The 15,789-nt window shown below is 34.9% G+C and overlaps 1 non-coding gene across 1 annotated transcript; it reads left to right on the forward strand.

The window, feature by feature from the left end:
- The first annotated feature begins 950 nt into the window (after nt 1-950).
- On the forward strand, nt 951-1,056 carry LOC128294941 (small nucleolar RNA R71). The gene has a single exon (XR_008285248.1). It is a non-coding gene; the product is annotated as a small nucleolar RNA R71 (small nucleolar RNA).
- Nucleotides 1,057-15,789: the final 14,733 nt, after the last annotated feature.

The following is a 15,789-nucleotide window of genomic DNA, read 5'->3' on the forward strand; positions in this document are numbered from 1 at the left end:
GTTAATATATAATTTTTTTCAAAAGTTTAAGGAATTTACCGAATTTTTTGTCTGAGCGGTCTTTCCTTGTTGCGTTAGAGTATGGGACACTAGGTTTATGTTCTTCATTCACAGTTTTGTTATGACTTACCTCACTTTTACCTTTTCTCACCACAGTTTCTTGCATCAATTCTGGCTCAGGCGTAATGAATCCTTCCTTATCTTGAGTACTAATTGCGTTGAGGTGTTCCCTTGGGTTAGGTTCAGTATTACTTGGCAAGCTACCTTATGGTCACTCGGAGATTAGTTTGGATAGCTGGCCTATCTGAGTTTCGAGTCCTTGGATCGATGCTTGTTGATTTTTAAGTACTGTCTATGTATTTTGGAAACGGGTTTCTGACACTGAGATGAATTTAGAGAGCATCTCCTCAAGGTTCGGTTTCTTTTCTTGTTGATAAGGTGGCTGTTGAAAACCCTGAGGATTTTGTGGCTTTTGATTCCCTTGACCACCCCAGGAGAAAATTGGGTGGTTCCTCCAACCTGCATTATAAGTATTACTGTATGGGTTATTTTAAGATCTAAAGTTATTGTTACCCATATAGTTGACTTGTTCCTCTTCGGTTGTAGGATTAAAGGATTGATATTCTGTATGCACAGCTCCTCCACTTGAGTCACACCTCATTACTGGATGTACCTACGTAGAACCAAGTAAACCATCAATCTTTTTATTGAGAAGTTCTACATAATTTGACAGCATAGTAACTGAGTCGACATTATAAACGCCTACTATTTTTGTTGGCTTAGTCCTCATGAATTGCCACTGATAATTATTTAGTGACATTTCTTCAATAAATTCATAAGCCTCTTCAAGTGTTTTGTTGTTGATGGTTCCTCCAGCAGCTGTGTCAATCATCTATCTTGTCGAGGGATTCACACCATTGTAGAACGTTTCAACTTGCAGCCATAGAGGTAACCCATGGTGAGGGCACCTTTGCAATAGATCTTTGTATCTCTCCCATGCATCGTAAAATGATTCTAAGTCCATCTGTACAAAAGAAGAGATATCATTATGTAACTTAGTCATTTTAGCCGGCAGAAAATATTTTAGTAAAAATTTTTCGGTCATTTGGTCCCAAGTAGTGATAGACCCTCGTGGTAACGAGTTCAACCACTGTTTAGCTTTGTTTCTCAATGAAAAAGGGAATAACCGAAGGCGAATGGCATCATCAGAAACGCCATTAATTTTGAAAGTATCGCAAAATTCCAGAAAATTCGCTAAGTGAGTGTTGGGATCCTCATCCTGCAAACCATCAAACTAAACAAACGGTTGTATCATCTGAATTGTGTTAGGTTTCAGTTCGAAATTATTCGCGGAAATAGCAGGTCTAACTATACTTGACTCAGTTCCTGTTAAAGAAGGTTTAGCATAGTCATACATAGTACGTGGAGCAGGATTTTGATTAGCCGCAATTGCAGGAGGTAGCTAATTGCCTTGGTTTTCAGCCATCTCTTTGGTTGGGGGTTGAGTATCGTCTTCTTGCTCGTTCTCCATGTATCTTAAGCTTCGCCTTATTTCTCTTTGGTTTCTACGAACTATGCGATCGATTTCTTCGTCAAAAAGTAATGGTCCCGACAAGTTTCTTCTAGTCATAAACTATAAAAACTTGCCAAGAGAAAGAAAGAGTGGGTTAATAAATAATAATAAAAAAGTTAAATTGCAAGAAAAATAAATGGTTAAAGTAATAAAAATTGAGCATTCCTAATATTTCAATACCCCGACAACGGCGCCAAAAACTTGATTGCGAGGTTTCGTGATAGGTTTTAAATATTTATAATTACTCGTTCTTGAACTAACTATTATCACGATGTAGGCAAGTGTACCTATCGAACAGTAGTATAGTTTTAGCAAGATCAGATTGTCGGGCCTAAAGGAACTAAAAGTATTAATAATACTGTCTTTTTATTATCTAGCCTAAGAATAATGGGGTTTTGTTTTAATTAACTAATTATCTAAACTAAGAACGCACAGAGTAAAGAATTGGGGAATTGCTTTTGGGAAAATCGATTGAATGAAGACTATACCTAAGGAAAAATCCACCTAGACTTTACTTGTTACTCTGGCTCCAAATCGGACGATTTATTCATTCAACTTGTTCCGTAGAGATCCCTAATTTATGTTATTATCCCTATTCAAGACTAATAACTTCTAATCCCTAGGTTGAATAACCGAGACTTTTCTCTAATTAACACTCTAGGGTTGCATTAACTCGATCTATGGATCCCCTTATTAGGTTTCACCCTAATCCGGCAAAATCTTGTCACCCTATTTCTATGCGTGCAATCGACTCTGCTTAATTATGACAAATGTACTCTTAGATGTGGTCTATTCCTCCTCGAATAAGAGCTTGTCTTGAATCGGTATCTGGGATATCAAAACAAGAATTAAGAACACATAATTAAGAACAAGTTAAATATTTATCATACGATTCAGAAAATAATAACAAGATTCGTCTTAGGTTTCATTCCCCTTAGGTATTTAGGAGATTTAGTTCATGACTAAATAAGAAAACATCTCAGAAGAATAAATAAAACAAAACATAAAGAAAACACAAAACTCCTGAAGGGAAATTGAGGAGAGATCTTCAGTCTTGATGATTAATCCGGCTTCCGAGATGGATCAATCGGCTTCCTTGGAGTAATTCCTTACTTCCCCTTCTCCATCTTCCTTTTTCTCCTCTTTTAGGGTGTATTTATAGGCTTTAGAATGCCTAGAAGCCCTCAAAAGTGGCCTTTTCTGAATTGGACTTAACTTGGGCTCGGTAGGAACACGCCCGTGTGACATGCCCGTGTGCGATTACTTCAGGCCGTGCTCAAGCCTGTTAGAATGGCACGGGCGTGTGCTATACCCGTGTGAGTCGTGCTTCAATTTTTCCAGATTGACACGGTCGTGTGGTCTGCACGTGTGAGGAGGTCCAAGCTGTGTTGATTTCGTACTTTGGCCCGTTTCTCGTTCCTTTCGCTCTCTTCTGCTCTCCTAAGTATAAAACATGAAATTAAAGCATTAGGACATTGAATTCACCAATTCTAATGGAAAATCATCCATAAAATGTGTTAAACATGGGGTAAAGATATGTATAAATTACGGCTTATCACTCATTGTCGCTCATTGGCTTTTTTTTTGGTGGCATAGTGCTGTTACAAGGTGGGGGCAGAAAAGACTAACTTTTTGGCTCTGTACACACCACTTCATTTCTCAAAAGATCCAACGCACTACACATATATGTTTATAGTACAGAATATCATATAACCAAGTTGATCGAAATACATTAACGTTAGATACATTCAATGTAGGTGCAATTCTAGTGCTAATGAATTGCATCCATATCTTAGCAACAGGAAACATAATAGCCTGATTAAAGTTCTTGGGAAGCTTAGTATCTGGTCCGTAATTCCAACTAACCCTGCCTTCTGTTAAATATTTTATAATATCTTCTGTGACAGCCCTAATTTGGCCCTAGTCAGAAAGTGGTTTCGGGATCATAAAACCAAGTCCCAAAAATAATCAAATGTTATATTATGTGTTTATTTCATGTGAAAGTTCATGTGTGAAAATCCCATGCTTTGATTTTGCCATTTGTGAATGAAATTATGAAATAGGACCTATGTGAAAATTTTTGAAAATGCTATAGGCTAGTATGTAGTGGCCTAATAAATAGTAGTGCAAAATAGGAGGATTTGCATGTCAAACTCCCCATTTTATGTGTAGTGGCCGGCCATGGTGTTAATGGTAGACAACATGTGCAATTTTTTTATTGAAGTTATGGCATAAGTATGGCACGAATAATATATGTTATTTTGCGTCATAAAATGTTTAGTAATAGAATAACAAAAAGGAAGAAAATGAAGGTTTTTGTTCATTCTTGTTCATGAAAGCTGAAAATAGAAGAGAAAGGAGAGGAAAAGAGCTCTTGAATGTTCGGTCACTTGGGGAAGAAAAATCCAAGGTAAGTTCATGGTAGTTTGCTTCTATCTTGATGTTCATGAGTTCTTCTTGATTCTACCCTAACTCATGAAGCATATTTTGATTTTTGGTTGTGTTGTGAGCATTCGGTCATGAATTAAAATGAAGGAAATGGTTGTTGTTTCATGTCCTTTTGATGAAAAATGGAAGATAGGTGAAGTTGAGCCAAGCAAATGAGCATGCATGTGCCTTAGAAGCTAAGGGAAAAATCGGCTAACATGTTGTGCTTTAAAATGATGAAATGAAGATTATGCTTAAGTAAAATTATAGATATGTGATGATTGATTGGTGATATGCATGTTTAAATAACATGCATGCAAGGTATGTGTGAAAGAGTGATTTGGTAATAAATCTGTTTGGGACAAGAAGCAGATAACGTGATTTTGGAAAATCACCATAAATTGTGGGAGATGAGTTAGAAGCTGAATAAATTATGTAATTAAATTTTAATGAGTCTAGTTTCTTATAAAACAAACCGTGTAAGCAAAAGAATTTTCGATAATGAGATATTTGAAGTGATGTGGGACAGGGTAAGAATGACTTCTAGATCCTCTATTCTGTATTTATAAAATCATTATACATTGTAAAAAAATGTTCATAAGATGAAATTTATATTCTTAGACTCCTTAATGAGTCTAGTTTCAAATTAAATAAACGAGAACATATTTTGAATTCTGTACAATGAGAAATTTGATTCGTAGTGAGGAGTGGTCAAATTAGTCTAACAGTGAAACAGGGGAAAATTTAAGAAAGATATGGTATTGATTGGCCAAACCAAAAATTCTGAAAATTTTATGGATGAAAGATATATGAGTCTACCTTCAGCGAAAATTAACGAAACTTAATTTGGAGTTTCGTAGCTCTAGTTATAAATGTTTTAGTGACTATTGCTCAGGAAGACAGCCTGCAGTGAAATTATGATTATGTGGTAAACATTGACAAAAATTTGTTAATGAGTTGCTTTTTGATTTCTTATAAGCTTACTATGATCAGTAGGTGTGAAAGTCGAATATATATATATATATATGTATATATTATATTTTGAAAGTGATGCTCGAATAGTTGAATAATGACTAGTTTAAAATCTTTGAATTTAAGCTCAAGAGCATAGAGGGGCAAAATTCGGATAAGGGAAAAAGAGAAAGTAATTGAATAGCCGTTGTAATCGTTCGGCAACATTCAAGGTAAGTTCTTAAGTATTTAAGCTTGATTCCCTTTGATATGCCTAAGAGTTAAATTAATATGGTAAAGAGAATGTAAATTTTATTTAGTTAATGTGCCGAATATGTAATGATTTAAGGCTATAAGCCGATTATGGCTATTATGCCTAAGTTGAATTGGATTTGGAAATTTGATGCACTAAATGAGTGTTACAATGAATAAACTATGCCGTATATGTGCTGGTGGAGATATCACGATTGTGATTATTGAATATCTAAAGGAAACCATGATGTGTATACAATTATTATATTTAGTCCGTTGTGGTAGCCGAAGGTGGCTTGGTACTAAAGTGATTAAATGTGAACTTTGATGAGGTAACTGTTAGTGATCGATGATATAAGTTATGCATTATAATATATATTCGGGTTTCAAACCTAACAGACGTAATGCCAGTGAAATGACATCGAACTTAAAGGTCTAGCAGGCTTATGGCCGGTGATAAAACCAGGTTATTACCTAGCAGGCAAATTGCCGATAAACTATTAAAAGTGTTGTACTATAAGACTATGGGCTAATACGATATGTGGATTCGTTCCGTATAGTAAATTATTCAGGTACGAACAACCTAATTAAGTACATGTAAATTAAATGAATTTGATGATTGATGTGAATCGAACGTATAAGAAATGGTTTCATGTTTATGTTCAACTATGAGACCTTATGTTAAATCGACAATCGAATTCATTCAAATACATTAAGTTGGTCAGGTATACGATATGTACTTATGCATGTTAAATCGATTGGAATTGAATCACAAATGTGAATTAAGAAGCATAGGTAAAAATGCCTATATGTGAGTAAGGGTAAAACCATTGTAAATTATAGATAAGGATGGGCTATGTGCGGAACCATCTTATAATTGCTAATTTGAAAGGTTGTGTACGAATCAGTGAGCAATATGTACATATTAGATGAATTGTGACCTTTTGGTTCTACCTGAATTAAGTTGTGCGATAAATAATTTATGTATATGACTTAGAGTCGAATGGTCACTATGGGTTAAGTTTAAATGGTGAAATGGATATGTGATTTTTACGTATGACTTTTGAACCGAAATGTAAATGATGGTGTTCATAAGGAGCTTATATCCGAATGTAGCAAATGACTACTAATGTGATATGTTGAATGAGAGGTGTTAAAATATGATTAAATATGCATGATATTCGATGTATATCCGGTTAAATCCTGCAGCTTCGTCTTTGGTATTATATCCGGTTAAGTCCCACGAAGCTTCGTCTTTGGTATTATATCGGGCTTAAAGACCCGCAGCTTCGTCTTTGGTAAAATATCCGGTTAAACCCGAGCTTCGGCTGGTATTATATCCGGGATAAATATTATATTCGGGCCTTCGTGCCTAGCAAGCTTCGTGCCGATGATGTGTATTCGGGCCTTCGTGCCTAGCAGGCGTAATGCCGGTGAAATGATATGTTATGTGAATTCGGTTTTCCTTATAAGATAAGGGTTTAGTCGAATGTTAAAGATGAAATGATAGTGTATTGTATCATGCTTATATGGCCTAATGGAAAGTATAACATGTTGGTAAAAATGCAATATGCTTTTATAATCGAATGATAAGTTTGAAATGAACGTGAGTGAAATGTTATGCATAAGCTATCAAATGCTAAGTGTGAAAATGAGATGAAAGAAAAGTGTTTGAGATGTATAATTATATACGTTCGAATGATGTTAGTACTTAATTGATATGAATATGTTATATGGAACTTGTTGACTTGATTATTCAGGCCTTTGAGCTTAGCAAACTATAATGCCGGTGAGATACTATTCGGGCCTTCGAGCCTAGCAGGCTATAATACCGGTAAACTGATATCGGGCCTCGAGCCTAACAGGCAAAATGCCGATGATTTGAGAAAATTCCATGACTAAGGTACCTCGTGTTAGGTTGACAAATGAATACATTCAGTACGTTAAGTGGGCCAGGTACGCATTATGTACTCATATGTGAGTTTGATCTGCAATGAATCATAAGCGTGCATTGTGATACATACGTGAATAAATGTTATAACTATATCTATGATCATGATACACCGGGTTAGGGTGTGAAAGTATGTGAAAGTATTCGATTTACTTATGTTCTACGAATTCAGATTAAGTGTGATAGGAATGCTGAACGTGCATTATTTGTTTGTGTGTATTCGGCCAGATGGCAATATACCTAGAATATGGCCACTTAAGAAATTGAATAATCGAAGTATAATTGCGTTTATTTGTTTGCATTGCTTAAGACTTACTAAGCTTATGAAAGCTTACTCCGTTGTTACGTTCCTCTGTTTTATAGATTGTTGACTTCGGTTACCTGTTCGGGTTGGAGTTCACCGGATATATTATCACACTGTCGAGCTCACACTATTGGTGTAAGTAAATCCTAGTATTTCGAGTCTATGGCATGTATAGGGTTTTAATGTTGAGTATGTGATATTATAATTTAGCCAAAGGTGTTGGCTAGTGATGTTTTGGGCCTCGTAAGCCCATATATGAGACAGATTGCATGTGAAAAGAAAAGTTTTAAATTGATTGAAATTTTTCGGCACTGTTTTTGTGTGATTGACTGAGTTTAAGTCGGGCAACACCTCGAAGCCTATTCTGACGAGGGATATGGGCGAGGGGTGTTACATTTAGTGGTATCAGAGCTATGGTTTAGTCGGTTCTCGGACTAACATAGCAAGTATAAGAGTCTAGATGTACATGCCATAAGTAAAGCGTGATAGTGTGATATCTCCCGGCTCTTATAAATTGTTTTGCTCAGGTAATGATGTGTTCCAACTGAGCTATTATTAATTGATCCGAAAATGCTATTGAACTGATTGTGATATATTTGTGATATGACGGAATTGAAAGGGAATGAGTACGATCGTTCACTAATGAATTGACGGAAAAGATCATGGTTGGACCATGGCAATACATGAGACAGATGAACTAGTGTAAGACCCGTCGGGGACGTGGCATCAACTCGACTTGTGCTAAGCGTAAGACCTATGTGGGATAGGCATCAACGCAGCCTAGTGAGTGCTAGTGTAAGACCTATCGGGAATAGGCATCAGCACAGGTAGAGCAGAACTAGTATAAGACCATAGTTGGACTATGGCATCAACTAAGCGATGTACTCAAAACCGTAAGACATTTTCCGGTTTGATAAATATTGACAAGTGATCAATACTAAATGTGGAAACTTGATAAGGCATTAATGGTAATTTGAGTAAGAGAAATGAAAGTGTGAATTGTGATAAATTCACTTATGTTTTTCTAATATTCACTTGAAATAAAGTTGCGTGTATTACTGAGATATGTGAAATTGTATCTGTAACGAATTGGAAATTTGAAATGTTTGAATCAATGTGCATAATAATATGATGAGTGATAAAGTTATCTGTGTATACAAATATGAAAGTTTCATTCGAGGCTTAACGAGCCTACCCCCTTATCAGTGTTATTATTATAAGATTTCATTGTAGTATGATCGGAATAAATTCAAGGATAAATTCATACGATGTTATTCTTCTGTTTCTATTGAATGGTATTCCATCTTATAAAAGTATATGAGATGTGATAGTTCAAAATGAGTTCAGAGTAACAATTATTTGATTTTGGATATTTGGACATATAAGATTTCTGTTAATGTTATTATTGTTCTGATATGGAATAAGTATACAGATGGATTAATGGTTATGTAAAGGATCTTCATATGAACTCTGATTGTGAAATGTTTGTTTATCTGGGTTGTAATAGATTCTACAAGTATATGGAATAAAAGAAATCAGTGGTATTATAGAAGTGGTTGTGAGACAGAATTTCTATCCAAATTGAATCAAAAATTTTATTATTTTCTAAGAGAGAAATCTTATTGGATTATTATTTATCATCTGACGAGAAAAGATCAGTAAGATGGGGTTTGCATGTGCAAGGTTTTATTTGATGAAATGACTAAAGTATCTATGATGTGATCTGTTGGTGTAGACAAAGTTCCAGATTTTTTGGTAAAAAGAGATACATGTGAAGAATGGAAAATTGTGATTCCGAGTATTTTGCTAAAACGTTTTTAGAGTGGAAACTATTTCTTCTGGTAAGATTTTCGGGGACGAAAATTCCTAAGGGGGGGAGAGTTGTGACAGCCCTAATTTGGTCCTAGTTGGAAAGTGGTTTCGGGATCACAAAACCGAGTCCCAAAAATAATCAAATGTTATATTATGTGTTTATTTCATGTGAAAGTGCATGTGTGAAAATCCCATGCTTTGATTCTGCCATTTGTGAATGAAATTATGAAATAGGACCTCTGTTAAAATTTTTGAAAATGCTATAGGCTAATATGTAGTGGCCTAATAAATAGTAGTGCAAAATAGGAGGATTTGCATGTCAAACTCCCCATTTTATGTGTAGTGGCCGGCCGTGGTGTTAATGGTAGACAACATGTGCAAATTTTTTTATTGAAGTTATGGCATAAGTATGGCATAAATAATATATGTTATTTTGTGTCATAAAATGTTTAGTAATAGAATAACAAAAAGGAAGAAAAGGAAGGTTTTTGTTCATTCTTGTTCATGAAAGCTGAAAATAGAAGAGAAAGGAGAGGAAAAGAGCTCTTGAATGTTCGGTCACTTGGGGAAGAAAAATCCAAGGTAAGTTCATGGTAGTTTGCTTCTATCTTGATGTTCATGAGTTCTTCTTGATTCTACCCTAACTCATGAAGCATATTTTGATTTTTGGTTGTGTTGTGAGCATTCGGTCATGAATTAAAATGAAGGAAATGGTTGTTGTTTCATGTCCTTTTGATGAAAAATGGAAGATAGGTGAAGTTGAGCCAAGCAAATGAGCATGCAAGTGCCTTAGATGCTAAGGGAAAAATCAGCTAACATGTTGTGCTTTAAAATGATGAAATGAAGATTATGCTTAAGTAAAATTATAGATATGTGATGATTGATTGGTGATATGCATGTTTAAATAACAAGCATGCAAGGTATGTGTGAAAGAGTGATTTGGTAATAAATCTATTTGGGACAGCAGCAGTAACGTGATTTTACAAAATCACCATAAATTGTGGGAGATGAGTTAGAAGCTGAATAAATTATGTAATTAAATTTTAATGAGTCTAGTTTCTTATAAAACAAACCGTGTAAGCAAAAGAATTTTCAATAATGAGATATTTGAAGTGATGTGGGATAGGGTCAGAATGACTTCTAGATCCTCTGTTTTGTCTTCATAACATCATTATAAATTGTAAAACAATGTTCATAAGATGAAATTTATATTCTTAGACTCCTTAATGAGTCTAGTTTCAAATGAAATAAACGAGAACATATTTTGAATTCTGTACAATGAGAAATTTGACTCGTAGTGAGGAGTGGTCAGATTAGTCAAACAGTGAAATAGGGGAAACTTTAAGAAAAATCTAGTTTTGATTGGCCAAACCAAAAATTTTGAAAATTTTATGGATGAAAGATATGTGAGTCTGTCCTCAGGGAAAATTAATGGCACTTGATTTGGAGTTTCGTAGCTCTAGTTATAAATGATTTAGTGACTGTTGCTTAGGAAGACAGCTTGCAGTGAAATTATGATTATGTGGTAAACATTGACATAAATTTGTTAATGAGTTGCTTATTGATTTCTTATAAGCTTACTATGATCAGTAGGTGTGAAAGTCGAATATATATATATATATATATATATATATATATATATATATGTATATATTATATTTTGAAAGTGATGCTCGAATAGTCGAATAATGACTAGTTTAAAATCTTTGAATTTAAGCTCAAGAGCATAGAGGGGCAAAATTCGGATAAGGGAAAAGAGAAAGTAATTGAATAGCCGTTGTAATCGTTCGGCAACATTCAAGGTAAGTTCTTAAGTGTTTAAGCTTGATTCCTTTTTATATGCCTAAGAGTTAAATTAATATGGTAAAGGGAATGTAAATTTTATTTAGTTAATGTGCCAAATATGTAATGATTTAAGGCTATAAGCCGATTATGGCTATTATGCCTAAGTTGAATTGGATTTGGAAATTTGATGCACTAAATGAGTGTTATAATGAATAAACTATGCCGTATATGTGCTGGTGGAGATATCACGATTATGATTATTGAATATCTAAAGGAAACCATGATGTGTATACAATTATTATATTTAGTCCGTTGTGGTAGCCGAAGGTGGCTTGGTACTAAAGTGATTAAATGTGAACTTCGATGAGGTAACTGTTAGTGATCGATGATATAAGTTATGCATTATAATATATATTCGGTTTCAATCCTAATGACGTAATGCCGTGAAATGACATCGGACTTAAAGGTCTAGCGAGCTTATGGCGGTGATGAAATCGAGTTATTACCTAGCGTGCAAATTGTCGATAAACTATTAAAAGTGTGGTGCTATAAGACTATGGGCTAATACGATATGTGGATTCGTTCCAGTATAGTAAATTATTCAGTACGAACAACCTAATTAAGTACATGTAAATTAAATGAATTTGATGATTGATGTGAATCGAACGTATAAGAAATGGTTTCATGTTTATGTTCATCTATGAGACCTTATGTTAAATCGACAATCGAATTCGTTCAAATACATTAAGTTGGTCAGGTATGCGATATGTACTTATGCATGTTAAATCGATTGGAATTGAATCACAAATGTGAATTGAGAAGCATAGGTAAAAATGCCTATATGTGAGTAAGGGTAAAACCATCGTAAATTATCGATAAGGATGGGCTATGTGCTAAACCATCTTATAATTGCTAATTTGAACGGTTGTGTACGAATCAGTGAGCAACATGTACATATTAGATGAATTGTGACCTTTTGGTTCTACCTGAATTAAGTTGTGCGATAAATAATTTATGTATATGACTTAGAGTCGAATGGTCACTATGGGTTAAGTTTAAATGGTGAAATGGATATGTGATATTTACGTATGACTTTTGAACCGAAATGTAAATGATGGTGTTCATAAGGAGCTTATATCCGAATGTAGCAAATGACTACTAATGTGATATGTTGAATGAGAGGTGTTAAAATATGATTAAATATGCATGATATTCGATGTATATCCGGTTAAATCCACGAGCTTCGTCTTTGGTATTATATTCGGGTTAAATCCCGAGCTTCGTCTTGGTAAAATATCCGGTTAAATCCATGAGCTTCGTGGTTGGTATTATATCCGGATAAATCCCTGTGCCTAGTGCTGGTATTATATTCGGGCCTTCGTGCCGGTGATGTGTATTCGGGCCTTCGTTCCTAGCAAGCTTCGTGCCGGTGATGTGTATTCGGGCCTTCGTGCCTAGCAGGCTTCGTACCGGTGAAATGATATGTTATGTGAATTCGATGTTCCTTATAAGATAAGGGTTTAGCCGAATGTTAAAGATGAAATGATAGTGTATTGTATCATGCTTATATGGCCTAATGGCAAGTATAATACGTTGGTAAAAATGCAATATGCTTTTATAATCGAATGATAAGTTTGAAATGAGCGTAAGTGAAATGTTATGCATAAGCTATCAAATGCTAAGTGTGAAAATGATATGAAAGAAAAGTGTTTGAGATGTATAATTATATACGTTCGAATGATGTTAGTACTTAATTGATATGAATATGTTATATGGAACTTGTTGACTTGATTATTCAGGCCTTTGAGCTTAGCAAACTATAATGCCGGTGAGATACTATTCGGGCCTTCGAGCCTAGCGAGGCTATAATGCTTGGTGAATTGATATCGGCCTCGAGCCTAACAGGCGAAATGCCGGTGATTTGAGAAAAGTCCATGACTAAGGTACCTCGTGTTAGGTTGACAAATGAATACATTTAGTACGTTAAGTGGGCCAGGTACGCATTATGTACTCATATGTGAGTTTGATCTGCAATGAATCATAAGCGTGCATTGTGATACATACGTGAATAAATGTTATAACTATATCTATGATCATGATACCTTTGGGTCGAGGTGTGAAAGTATGTGAAAGTATTCGATTTAATTATGTTATACGAATTTAGATTAAGTGTGATAAGAATGCTGAACGTGCATTATGTGTTTGTGTGTATTCGGCCAGATGGCAATATACCTAGAATATGGCCACTTAAGAAATTGAATAATCGAAGTATAATTGCGTTTATTTGTTTGCATTGCTTAAGACTTACTAAGCTTATGAAAGCTTACTTCGTTGTTACATTCCTCTGTTTTATAGATTGTTGACTTCGGTTACCTGCTCGGGTTGGAGTTCGCCGGAGATATTATCACACTGTCGAGCTCACGCTATTGGTGTAAGTAAATCCTAGTATTTCGAGTCTATGGCATGTATAGGGTTTTAATGTTGAGTATGTGATATTATAATTTAGCCAAAGGTGTTGGCTAGTGATGTTTTGGGCCTCGTAAGCCCATATATGAGACAGATTGCATGTGTAGGGAAAAGTTTTAAATTGATTGAAATTTTTCGGCACTGTTTTTGTGTGATTGACTGAGTTTAAGTCGAGCAACACCTCGAAGCCTATTCCGGCGAGGGATACAGGCGAGAGGTGTTACATCTTCCATGTCAATGTTTTGAAATCTCTCTAAATCCATATTATCAATAAAATATTTTTCATAAAATGGGATGTTATAAAATTCACATATATCATTAGGGGAGATTGGAACATCTTCCCCTCACACTTCAAAATTAGTGATTACTACATTATAGCCTTGCTTAATCATTTGGTCCTTAGAGGATGCATAGAATTCATGAACCGCAAGTATATTTACATTATTCATTACAGTAACGCAAAAATGCTCCTATTGATGATAACAAACCAAAGTCCAAATTTCTTTGCAATGGACCATCGAGTGTTTGAACCCTTATTCCTGAATTAAAGGTCTCCTCTGTGACTCCAAAAAATATTTTTCCATATCAGTATTATGGTATCAAATAAGTTCAGAAACACGTGGAGTTTCTGGAACAAGAGTTCTCTTATTCTTTCTAGGAGCCATATTATAATATTTTCATTAGAGATATAAACAATAATCAATAAAATTGTAAAAGATTGAGAATACTTGAACCTCAAATTTTTTTGGACTTGTATGCACTTCCCTCTTTATTTTGTTGTTAACAATTCCTTCCAATGTATCTTCTTCGAATTTGGAATGAGAGATTAGAAACTTAGGGTTTGAAGAGAAGAGGGGTTTTAGAGGTTAAGGGTTTTGGAGAGGTTTTTATAGGAGTAAATGTTTAGAATGGAGTTAGATTAAGTTAGAGTGATATTTTGATGTTTAAAAAGAGTGTTTTTAGGGTTAAAAGTTGGGTAATGTAAGGGTTATATCGCTGGGTTGCGCAATCGGGTTGGGTTGACCCTGTAGAAAATTATAGTGATGTCACGACACAGGGGTTCCATGTCATGAAATCCCTAGCAGATTCATTATGTTGCAACATCGGGGTTTGATGTCATGACACCCTCTGTAGTTTTGAAATTCTGGGACATTATCTTTTATGTTGCTACAGGTAAGTGATGTCGCGATATTGGGTTGATTTTTGAACTTCTTCATTACTGCCCTTGTTTTGTGACACAAAGATGTCTGTGCTGCGATGTCGACCTTGTTTTCCACATTTCTGGTGCTTTGGCATGCTTCAAACGTCTGTTAGACCTGTTTTTGACCTACCTATAACATGTTAACAATTTTGTTAGTAGAATATGTAGTCAGCACAATTAGTAATGATCAAGTAGAAGAAAAATTTAGGTTTTGCTTTTGAACTTGTCCGGCAGCTCAGTCAATATGCACTAATGGGCTCCATGTAACTTATTTCTATCTGTGTTAGTCTAACACCCATCATGCCATTCTACTCATTTGTAGTTGTCTCTTTCCCTAAATTTACCCTTTCATCTTACTTTAATGACCGACAACTCTTTTCGCAAGTCATAATTATTAGTGATTGATGAAACCATATGCCCACAGAACTATTTTACTCGATATTCAACTTTTGTGTTTTGAAAGAATTTTGAAAATTACGTCTCATAATTGTTGCCTGTGAGGTCTCTATCTTTTCCATGAATTAGGTATGACTTTTTAAAGGAATTAAGGAAAAATATGGTATTGTGCTACTGAAGTTTTGTCTCTGTGAGTTTTTTAGTTCATTCATTGGCTTGCGGATAATTCCCTTATTTAGTTTTTGGAGGAATCGACTGCTCTTTAACGGCCGTAAGTCGAGGTTTATACACATCAACTATTTTATTTGATGTTTTATTTGATAGTAACCTACTATATGATCGTAAGTCTGTCAAAATATTTTTTTCTCACACCTTTTAGTAGCTAGCAAATTCCCGGATCTATAGACTACTGAGGTGCTTGGTTTAGGACTAGGGACGTGAAAATAATGGTCAATTTAGGCTCATCCTTCGTAATCGTAGGTTTCTTATCTTTTTTTTCCTGTGAACTTCTTAATCAATAGATATTTTTCTAGTAACTAAGTCCTAACTATCACCGTCTCTGCTGGTGTGTCTTTATTATATTGTTCTTGTGGTTCAGCTTTGTTAGTATCACCTGAGATTTCTGGGAGGATGTTTTTCTTATCTATTTGATTATTTAGTTTACTTTCCAT

Source organism: Gossypium arboreum, chromosome 6 (assembly GCF_025698485.1).
Source record: "Gossypium arboreum isolate Shixiya-1 chromosome 6, ASM2569848v2, whole genome shotgun sequence".
NCBI lineage: Eukaryota > Viridiplantae > Streptophyta > Magnoliopsida > Malvales > Malvaceae > Gossypium > Gossypium arboreum.